The sequence below is a fragment of the Bombina bombina genome, chromosome 10, assembly GCF_027579735.1.
Source record: "Bombina bombina isolate aBomBom1 chromosome 10, aBomBom1.pri, whole genome shotgun sequence".
Lineage (NCBI taxonomy): Eukaryota > Metazoa > Chordata > Amphibia > Anura > Bombinatoridae > Bombina > Bombina bombina.
The window spans coordinates 42,706,242-42,718,211 of NC_069508.1; the positions used below are offsets into that span (position 1 = coordinate 42,706,242).

At 38.3% G+C, this 11,970-nt stretch overlaps 1 long non-coding RNA gene across 1 annotated transcript; it reads left to right on the forward strand.

Moving 5' to 3' along the window:
• Positions 1 to 1,965: 1,965 nt before the first annotated feature.
• On the forward strand, positions 1,966 to 10,553 carry LOC128641384 (uncharacterized). Its single transcript, XR_008399479.1, has 2 exons — positions 1,966 to 2,189; positions 10,274 to 10,553. It is a non-coding gene; the product is annotated as an uncharacterized LOC128641384 (long non-coding RNA).
• Positions 10,554 to 11,970: the final 1,417 nt, after the last annotated feature.

The following is an 11,970-nucleotide window of genomic DNA, read 5'->3' on the forward strand; positions in this document are numbered from 1 at the left end:
CTCCTCCTGCTGGCCAGGAGTGATATTCCCAACAGTAATTACTCAAACTGTGGACTCACCATATCCGGAAAGAAATACATTTATCAGGTAAGCATACATTTTGTTTTTTATTTATTTGAGTAAGGGGGGCAATTTTTTTTTTTTTAAATTCTTTATTACTTTTAATTGCTTATTTCTATAGAAAAACCCTGTGACATATTCTCAATTTCTGTTTATATTAGATAACTTAACGAATACAGTCATAAAAAGATGAATTTTTCACACTGTTACTTGTATAATTCTCACGTTATGATAAATACATGTAATAATGGTATACTTTGAATAGGTGGAAAAAAAAAACAACTATATAATTTGTGTGCAGGGGCATAAGTAGAGCTAACTGGGCCCCATAGCAGCGTTCCCCATTTCAACAGCGCAGTTTGGCCTTTGCAATCAAGAGAAGGTGAGCTGCAGCCACACAGAAAAAAAGAGCTGCTTCTCTGAGACTGTGAATTATCCTACCTATTAATATTCGCAGCCTTCATGTACATACAGTGTGTCAAGATTTTCTATATAGGTACATTGAGGCGGCCATCTTGGAAACACTGTTTCCATGTTGAAAAGGCGTATCCAAACACTTCCCTTACAGTATGAATCTTGTTTTGCTGGGGGAACAAAGTGTGGCCAGACTTTATGCAGATAAAGCCTGTTCCCCATAGGGATGTCACCTCAGTCATGTTTTCCTGGACACTTACGAGTTACGCATGCTGCACGGTGGAACATATAATGTGCCTCTGGACACCACGTGAATAGTGCTGATGAACAGCACAATACATGTTCCTCCCGACTTACCTTACAGCATGCATAACTCATAAGAGACCAGGAAAACATGGCCGAGGGGGCAACCCTAGCAAGGTCCCCTGTAACTAGGGTTGCCACCTCGGCCATGTTTTCCTGTACACTTATGAGTTACACATGCTGCAGGATAAGCAGGGCGGAACATGTATTGTGCCTCTGGACATCACATAAATAGTGCTGATGAACAGCACAATACATGTTCCTCCCTGCACACCCTACAGCATGTGTAACTCATAATAGTCCAGGAAAACATGGCAGAAGTGGCAACCCTACCTGTATCCCCCAAACCACTACTGTTATATGGGCCAAATTAAGGTATGGGACGGGTCTAAACTGAGACCCCAGTTGGTAAAGGTGTAGTTTAGCGTCCCAAATTCGGAAGGTACAACATCCCGCCGTGGGGGGTGGACTATGGATAGGTTCCCAGCAGTGGGGTTGCGGCGCCCAGGAACGATAATGAAACAGAATTTACCTAAACATGTTATATTTACTGTGGGAATTACTTCAGAAATGTACACTTTACTGTGGGAATTACTTCAGAAAGGTAACATGGGGGGGAAGCATGGGTAGTTTCCCAGTGACGGCCTGCAGGTATTGGAACAGATCGCTCTTTTCCAATATTGTTCCCGGGTGCCGCAACGCTCTGTTCCAAAATCATTCCCGGGTGCCGTAACCGCCGCTGGGAACCTTTGTATGATACCCCCCACGGCGGGATGTGGTGCCATCCGATTTTGGGACTAACTACACCTTTACCCCCCAGTTTAGTAACATCCTTTTGTGTGAGATTCTCAATGGAAAATTAATTACATAGAAATAAGATAAGGTAACATCTAAAAACTGAAAAACAGCTCAGCAAAGGGGTTTGTAATGGCCAAGCAATGAATGGGGTTACATTTGTGATTTCCAACCTAAAAACAGCAGACTAACTCAGAATGAAAATTATTTTAAAACGATGAAAACAGACAAGAGGAAACCTTTCTTTTTCCACTTCACATTGAACAATTGAGCAACAAGCTGAGCAGATTCATCTGAGCAGTGAAGGCGCTTGCTATTGTGACAGCTTATGACAGGAGCGTGCACCCTATTCAAGTCGGTGCTTCGCGCGCTCGCGAGGCTCAACATCCTCCCCAGGTCTGGCACGCGCGCACCGCAGACTGTGGTGGCGCTACCGGGTGGAGGGAGAGAGAGCGAGGAAGAGAGAAGCGAGACAGAAAGGGAGGAGGAGAAGGTCACGTGAGGGGAACGTCTGTCTCCACGTCTCGACTTCAGTTTAAAACTGAAGAAAAAAAAAAGTGTGCAGCCGGTGCTCGGGCCTGTGACAGCGCTGCTTGCCGTGATGTGCAGCTGAACAGGTGAGTGACCTGGCAGGAAACCTGAGGGGATTCCGAGCAGCTACTTATGAAGCAGTGTTAACCCTTTGACAGTCACTGTGAGGTAATCTATAGACCACTTAAGAGGTTAATCAAGCTTGGACAGACCCCGGTTATCGATAATGTCTTAATGAATAACTAGCGAGATGAGGGAGGTGCCAGGCGCCATTTTCCAGCTGTAAAAGCCAGCGGTTGACTAAACACCTTCTATATATAAAAAAGTACTTGACGCATTTTGCCGCACGGACGAACATGGCGGCTGAGAGATTTGATCATTTATATGAGGAGGGGCCACTTTACCTCACCTCACCCCGAAGATGTGCAATTGTGAAGTATCTTGGAGGGGGTAGAGTTGCCATTTTTTCCCGGGGGGGTTAGGGGGGAAATAAAAGGTGAGAGGTTGGTACCGGATTACGGTTATTTATTTCAAGTGGACAAAGGGTTCATTTTAGGTTTAGTGATGGTTTTGTTTAGTCACGTGACCCGTAAGAACCAATCCCCAGATAGGCAGAGAGAAGAAGAGTAGAAATGCCAGGCAGACTTACAGCCAGGCGGTCGCCATTGCTAAATAATTTGGGGACGTCTGGGGGAAGGAAAGTGAGTGTTGCATGTGATATTTCATTTTTATTGTCCTCTGACTTAATTTTTATTAAAATACGCATGCATGTACTAAGTTCACATCACTGGAATTTCGTTGTCAGTATTGTGTGGCTTTGCTACATAGGGCACTCTAGGAAGATGATTGCAGTGACAGTTAGTACTGTATCTGCATATGCCCTGTGCTTTGTATAGTAATGAAATGTGATAACAGCTAGCTGTCACATCTGTGGTGGCCCTGGTTATTCATTGGTCTATCTCTATTGGTTATGATCAACTGGACCATTTGGCTGATTTCAACAAATCCTTCAATTCCAGTAACATTCACCTGCAATGATTTCTATTAAAATAACACACACATAATGGCTCAACTTCCCTTGATTTTGGTATCTGATCACAATTAATTATATAAACTACCCCTTTGTATGGGAAAAAAAAATGCAATCACAAGTTAACAGAGACGCCAGAGTGCTTTCCATTGTAATTATGAATGTTATTGTTCTATAATAACCTCAGCAATATAAAATTCTCTAAAAAGCAAAATAAGCAAGCTAGTGTTATGAAGTACGTGCTTACCAAAGTACTTTTCAGTACTTTACACTTAATTTCTAAAATGTCCTTTAAACCTGTGGTAGATTGCCTATATTTCATATACCCAATGGGGGGGGGGGGGGGGGTCTCTGTTTTATCAAGAAACACATATCCCTTTTTATCCCACAGAATACATATCCTCTGCATTGGCTTGTTCTTCCCACTGTACATTTGAATATTATAACCCAGAAATAGGTGTAACATGGGAGTTCCCAGACAACATAGGGTGAAGTCTGAGCAGTTCAGGATTGGGGTGGTGGAGTCTGAGTTGTGGAAGCCTAAGGTTTATTTAAAGGGACATAATGCCCATATGCGAAATCATTGAAGGTAATGCAGCATATCTGTAAAAAGCTGACATGAAAATATCACCTGAACATCTCTATGTAAAAAGGGTAGTAGATATTTTACCTCAACATTTCTTAGCTCACCAGAGTAAGTGCTCTGTGAACATTTAGCGCTGCTGTAAAGCTGCAAGATCAAAAAACCACAATAGCCAATCAGCATCAGCAATGATGAGGTCTTGCATTGCTTTGCTGTGATCTCATGAGATTTCACAGTAAACTTCCTTAATCTGAATAGGAAAATTAAAATGAGTGTTCCTGCATGTGCTAGATGCACACTCCCTTGGAAGTCCTGGGACTAAAGTCTCTTTACAGTGAGGTTTGAATACTTAGGAAATTGTGAGGTAAATATCTTCCTTTTTTTTTACATAGAAATGTTCAGGTGATATAACCTGGTTAGCTTTTTTCAGCTATGCTGCATTACTGTCAAGTGCTTTAACATTTGGGTACCATGTCCCTTAAAGAGAAACCAGGACATAAATACAGGAAGGAGGGACACCAGACAAGTGCTACTGATTTGGGGAAGTCTTGCTAACTGTAAGATCTGCAGGAGTTCGTACACCGCAGATCTAAACCATTTTAGATGGATGCATTTCAGTTTTGAATAGAAATATTTATGTAGTATACATGTATTAGGAAAAAATACTTCTAAAAGCTATAGCAGTTTCAAAAGTGTATTTAAATATGCACTTGCTCAGAGAGCTTAAGGTGCTTGTACCATCTGGTAATTACTCAATACTGACATGATACAAGCCCAACTGGTGCTCTGAGCAGCTGCTGTATTTAAAATGCTGGTGCACTAATGATATCTAGCAATCCTTCACATGCACGTGCAGAGAAAAATGGTAACACTAAAACAGTTATAACTTCTACTATTAGTGTGTGTGTGTGTGTGTATGTATGTATATATATATACCCCCCAATTACAAAAATAGTTGGGACAGTATGGAAAATGCAAAAAAAAACTAAAATAATAATTTGAAAATTCAGTTCACCCTGTAAAAACACATTAACACATTATTTGATGTTTTACTTTGTGAATTCAATGTATTTTAATGTATTTTTAAAAATATACACTCATTTCAAATCTGATGACTGCAACACATTCCAAAATAGTTGGGGCAGGGGCAATTTAGTACTAATAGCGATGTGACAAGTTGAAATAAGAAGGTGATGTGAAGCAATCGTGTAATCATAGTATATAAAGAGCCTCCAAAAAAAGGCCTAGTCGTTGAAGAGCAAGGATGGGTAAAGGCTCGCCAATCTGCCAACAAGTGCTTCAGCGAATAATCCAACACTTTGAGAGCAACATTATCCAAAGACAAATCGGTAAGATTTTGGTCATTTCACCTTCTACGGTGCACAATATAATTAAGAAATTCAAGGAATCCGGTCAAATCTTGGTGCGTAAGGTCAGACGTCACTTTCTCAAAAACTGTCATGAGTCTGTAATGGATATCCTAACATGGGCTCTGGCATACTTTGGTAAAACTTTGTCAGTCAACACCATTCACTGCACCATCCACAGATGCAAGTTAAGAAGCAGAAGTCATACATCAGCACTGTCCAGAAGCGCCGCCAACTTCTCTGAGCTTGTTCTCATCTGTGATATACAGTAGCATAGTGGAATTGTGTTTTGTAGTCTGACGATTCCACATTTCAAATAGTTTTTGGAAAAAACAGCCGTTGTGTTCCCCAGGCCTAAGCTGTTATCAGCGTCAGTTCCAAAAGCCAGCTTCTGTCATTGTATGTGGGTGGGTCTGTGCCCATGGTATGGTTAACTTGCTCATGTGTGAGGGCACCATTAATGCAGAAAAATATGTATACATTTTGGAGCAAGATATGCCAATGCCAAAACATATTCTGCCCGGATAACAAGCGCATGGTTGCGTAGGCAGAGACTGCGGGTGCTAGCATGCTCTGCCTGCAGTCCTGACCTGTCTCCGATTGAGAAGGTGTGCGCAAAATAAGGCAACAAAGGCCCCATACAGTTGCGCAGCTGAAGACATGCATTATGGATGAAAGGGGGAAAATTCTGCTAAACTTAAACTGGTGTCTTCAGTGCCCAAATGCTTAAAGGGACACTGAACCCAATTTTTTTTCTTTCTTGATTCAGATAGAGCATGAAATATTAAGCAACTTTCTAATTTACTCCTATTATCAAATTTTCTTCTTTCTCTTGATATCTTTATTTAAAATGCAAGAATGTAAGTTTAGATGCGGGCCCCATTTTTGGTGAACAACCTGGGTTGTTCTTGCTGATTGGAGGATAAATTCATCCACCAATAAAAATGTCCAGAGTTCTAAACCAAAAAAAGCTTAGATGCCTTTTTTAAATAAAGATAGCAAGAGAACGAAGAAAAATTGATAATAGGAGTAAGTTAGAAAGTTGCTTAAAGGGCCATGATACCCAAGTGTTAAAACACTTGAAAGTGATGCAGCATAGCTGTAAAAAGCTGACTAGAAAATATCACCTGAACATCTCTATGTAAAAAAGAAAGAAAGATATTTTACCTCAAAAGTTCCTCAATAGCCACATCCCATTGTAAAGGACTTCTAAGCAGCAAATCAGTATGTCTGTCCCGGTACAGCTAAGGGATTGAGCCTTGTGAACTCTCATGTTATTTCCCTATTCAGTTTAAGGAAGTTTACTATGAAATCTCATGAGATCACAGTGAAAGAGTTCATGACCTCGGCACGGTTGATGCTGATTGTCTGCAGTTAATTTTTTTTATTTTTTTTTATTTTTTTACCTGCAGCTGAGTATAACTTTTTACACAGAACTAAACTTACTCTGCTGAAATGAGGAAATTGTGAGGTAAAATATCTTCCTTTTTTTTTACATAGAGATGCTCTGGTGATATTTTCCTGTCAGCTTTTTACAGTTATACTGCATCAGTTTCAAGTGATATGGCATATGAGTATTATGTCCCTTTAAAATTGCATGCTCTATCTGAATCACAACAGTGTTATTAAAAGAAAAGGTTATGTTACACAGTGGTAAACAGTCAACTGTCCCAACTTCTTTGGAGTGTATTACGGTCATCAAATTTGAAATGAGTGTATATTTAAAAAAATACATTATTCACAAAGTAAAACATCAAATAATGTGTCTTCAATATAGTACAGGGTGAATTTTATTTTTCAAATGTCTTTGTTTTTTTTTTTTTTTTGCATTTTTCCATACTGTCCCAACTTTTTTGTAGTTATGTATGTATGTGTATATATATATATATATATATATATATATATATATATATATATATATATATATATATATATATATATATATATATATATATATATATATATGATATAGAAATTCATTAAAATTATGGGGGGAAATAAAAAACTGAAATTAAAATCCTCCATGTCTCAAAATTAAATCAATGTAAATATTTGCATAGGAAAATAGCACATCTAGGCAAGTATCCCCGCTTGCTTTTCCCCAGAGAATGTGTATATGTATGTGTGTGTATATATATGTGTGTGTATATATTGCAAATATGTAACTATTTAAAGATGTAATTCATTAATGTGCATTTAAATTTTGACCAAATTTCCCTTTTAAGATAAGGAATTTAAAGGGATACTAAACACACTTTTTTTTTTTTTCTTTCCAACTTCAGATGAGCGTACAATTTTAAGCAAGTTTCTAATTTACTCCTATTATCAATTTTTATCCGTTCTCGTGCTATCTTTATTTGACAAAGTAGAAATGTAAGCTTAAAGGGACAGTCTACACCAAAATTTTTCTTATTTAAAAAGATAGATCATCCCTCTATTACCCATTCCCCGTTTTTGCATAACCAACACAGTTATATTAATATACTTTTTACTTCTGTGATTACCTTGTATCTAATCCTTTGCAGACAGCCTCCTTATCTAAGTGCCTTTGACAGACATGCAGTGTAGTCAATCAGTGAAGACTCCTAAATAACTTCACGGGAGTGAGCACAATGTTATCTATATGACACATGTGAACTAGCACAGTCTAACTGTGAAAAACTTTCAAAATGCTCTGAGCTAGGAGGCGGTTTTCAACTGTTTAGAAATCAGTTTGAGCCTAGCTAGGTTTAGCTTTTCAAAAATACCACCAAGGGAACAAAGCAAATTTGATGATAAAAGTAAATTGGAAAGTTGTATAAAATTGCATGCCCTATCTGAATCATGAAAGTTTAGTTTTGAGTAGACTGTCCCTTTAAGAGCCGGCCCATTTTTGGTTCAGCACCTGTATAGCGCTTGTTGATTGGTGGATAAATGTAGCAAACCAATCAACAAGCTCTACCCATGTTCTGAACCAAAATTGGGCCGGCTCCTAACCTTACTTTTCTGCATTTTCAAATAAAGATGGCAAGTGAACGAAATTTTTTTTATAATAGGAGTAAATTAGAAAGTTGCTTAAAATTGCATGCTCTATCTGAACAAGGAAAGAAAAAAATTGGGTTTAGTATCCCTTTAAGGGGCTTTTTTAAAGGGACAGTAAACCTACAAACTAATGTTAAATAATTCTGCACATAGTGCAGAATAATATAACATTAGCTTAACGCCAGGTTTATAAAACAAAGATTGCAGAGATATTATATTTCAAAATGCAATTTTACTAACCGCTGCTCCTGACTCTACTTTGCATAAGCCCATCGCGGGCACGCTGTCTAGTCGCAGCTGGCCCGATTGCGCCATTAAACTGAATGTAGCGGGAGCGAACAACATTCAGTTTAAAGTGAAGGTAAACTTTGATGCATGAAAGCCCGGTTTTTAAAAATACTATTAAAAACGGACACTTTCATTCATCAAAGTTTACATAGCAGCCATTTGTTTAAAAACGTACCTTCTCTTCACAGCCTGAGCAGCTTTCCCCGCCCGCAGATCCTCTCTCTACATGTCCGCAATGACTTATCTGGTTTCCTCCAATCACGGCATAGCCTCAGGCAAGGTTACCTCTGGGGGGGAAGCGGTGATTGGAGGAAGCCGGATTAGTCATTGCTGACGTGTGAAGAGAGGATCTGCGGGCGGTGGAAGTTGCTCCGGCTGTGAAAAGAAGAAAGGTAAGTTTTTAAACAAAACGGCTGCTTTGTAAACTTTGATGAATGAAAGTGCCCCTGTTTTTAATAGTATTTTTAAAAACCGGGCTTTCATTCATCAAAGTTTACCTTCACTTTGATGGCACAATCGGGCCGGCTGTGACGATGTGCTTATGCAAATTAAGACCCGCTCAGTAGAGTCAGGAGCGGCGGTCAGTACAATTGTATTTTGAAATATATCTCTGCAATCTTTTGTTTTATAAACTTGGAGCTAAGCTGATGTTATAAAATTCTGCACTATGTGCAGAATTATATAACATTAGTTTGTAGGCTTACTGTCCCTTTAAGTGAGTGTGGCAATTATTATTAGGGTAGATGCTAAATACTTAATTTTACAAGAATAATGCAAATTAAATTACCTTTAAATATTACAATTCGTAATCGCATCATTCAACATCTCAGTCAGAAGCGCCTAGTGCAACTGCAAATTTGTGCTCAAACACAGCTCCAGTGTGTAATTTAGTTGCCCAGTTTTTGCAGATGGGCAATTCAGCCTGGCTGCTACCTTTTTTTTTTTTTTAAAAGCTGGCTGTGCACAATATAAGCTTGTGCTGCACGGCCAGTTCTCCCTATATAAAAAAGAAAAAAAGAAAGGTAGGTTTATGAATTAAAATATAGCAGTGCACATGCACAGGAGACAGCCGAGATGCTGCTGCTGGTGTTCACGTTTTTTTCCTGCTCCCTATACAATATATCTTATTGGATTGGAGATTTGTGGGAGCATGGTGGTGGAACAAGCACACAATATATGTGAATGTTGCCTCTTATGGAAACTTAAAAACTAGCACAAAAACACATTTCTAAGTAGCTTTTCAGTGATATAAAATATTTATGAAAGTCAAATAATTCTTGGCTCATCAACTTTTTTTCTAATTTTTATTCAGAAGCAGAAATGTTGCAGGTTACATGGAATGCTATTGCATTGTCTTGTTATCATGCATTTATTGATTTTGCACATCTACTTTATTTAGTGGTCCTTTTTTACTTTAGGTTAGAGTTAAAGGGACAGTATACACACTTTCGTATAACTGCATGTAATAGACACTACTATAAAGAATAATATGCACAGATACTGATATAAAAATCCAGTATAAAACAGTTTAAAAACTTACTTAGAAGCTTCCAGTTTAGCTCTTTTTAAAAGGTTACTGCAACACCCACTGCAAGTGGGGGAAAAAAAATCACACTCCCCCTTCCTCTGCATATGAAAAGACTTATTACACAAACATGCGCAAGCTGGAGTAGGTATACGTCGGTATTCTCCTAAAACTTTGGGGCTTGGTTAGGAGTCTAAAAATCAGAGCAATGTTTTTTAAAAATAAGCAAAACGAAACATTTTTTTTAACAAAAACAATTCTATGGGCTATATAAATGGATCATCTACAAAACATTTATGCAAAGAAAAATCTAGTGTATAATGTCCCTTTTTAACCAACTTTCATGGTCTCCCCAGTCACCTGATCTAAACATCACTGAACCATTATGGGAAGAGCTGATGCTCAGATTGTAGTTTTCCACCACTTTACCCTGGACTCTGATGACCTCTGGATACCCTGCTGGAAGGAATACTGGCTCAATTAACTTTGTATATAAATACCTATCTTGTCATGAACATAGCCATAAATGATCTTTGGCTTGCTCTGCATTTGCTTTATGTATATAATAGCTATTGCATATTTTACATAATCTCAAATTATACAGTTTAAGACTAATAAAGACAATATTTTACAACTCTGCTTTAGCCTCTTTCCTTCTTGGTTTTCTATTGGGTTTCTGCATTTTTTTTAACCAGAACTAGTGAATATGAATAGACCAGTTCCGTCTAGAAACTGATCAAAATTCCATGCATATATTATGAGCACAATAAGTGGAACAGCTATGGGAAAAATTGCTGAAATCGGCTTTACATTAGATATTTTTCCTACTTACCAACTAACAATGCTAGTTCCATTTCCACATGCTATTTTAGCGATGTTGCAGACACGCTTATTTTTTTATTTTTTTTTTGTTAGCACGATACCAGCCAAAAAATGCTCTTAAGTTTTGCATTAAATATCATGGTAGTGTAGTTTCTGGATGTCAGCTTAGCAGTGTGATAGACACTTTTTATTGTGAGCACAATACCAGCCATAGTTAGAAAAAAACAAATTACTGCTCATATTTGCATTAGATGTTTTCCAGATTTAACAACTATGCTTGTTCCATTTCTGGATGATAGTTTAGCGCAGGGGTCGACAAATCCTTTTTAAAATTTAGCAGCCACACATACTTTTAGGAGCCAGCTAGTGGTATTTGTGTGTGTGATATATATATGTTTCTCGGACAGAATGCTGAAGCACATTTGTCCGTCAGACATATGTCTGAGAGACTATATTCCAAGTGGAGAAATGACAGTCACAATTGGCTGATGTTTATTTTTCTTAAAGGGACACAGCACCCAAATTTTTTCTTTCGTGATTCAGATAGAGCATGTAATTTTAAGCAACTTTCTAATTTACTCCTATTATAAATTTTTCTTCGTTCTCTTGCTATCTTTATTTGAAAAAAACAACAATGTGTGTGTGTGTGTGTGTGTGTGTATGTGTGTGTATATATATATATATATATATATGTATGTGTGTGTTTATATATACAGGGAGTGCAGAATTATTAGGCAAATGAGTATTTTGACCACATCATCCTCTTTATTCATGTTGTCTTACTCCAAGCTGTATAGGCTCGAAAGCCTACTACCAATTAAGCATATTAGGTGATGTGCATCTCTGTAATGAGAAGGGGTGTGGTCTAATGACATCAACACCCTATATCAGGTGTGCATAATTATTAGGCAACTTCCTTTCCTTTGGCAAAATGGGTCAAAAGAAGGACTTGACAGGCTCAGAAAAGTAAAAAATAGTGAGATATCTTGCAGAGGGATGCAGCACTCTTAAAATTGCAAAGCTTCTGAAGCGTGATCATCGAACAATCAAGCGTTTCATTCAAAATAGTCAACAGGGTCGCAAGAAGCGTGTGGAAAAACCAAGGCGCAAAATAACTGCCCATGAACTGAGAAAAGTCAAGCGTGCAGCTGCCAGATGCCGCTTGCCACCAGTTTGGTCATATTTCAGAGCTGCAACATCACTGGAGTGCCCAAAAGCACAAGGTGTGCAA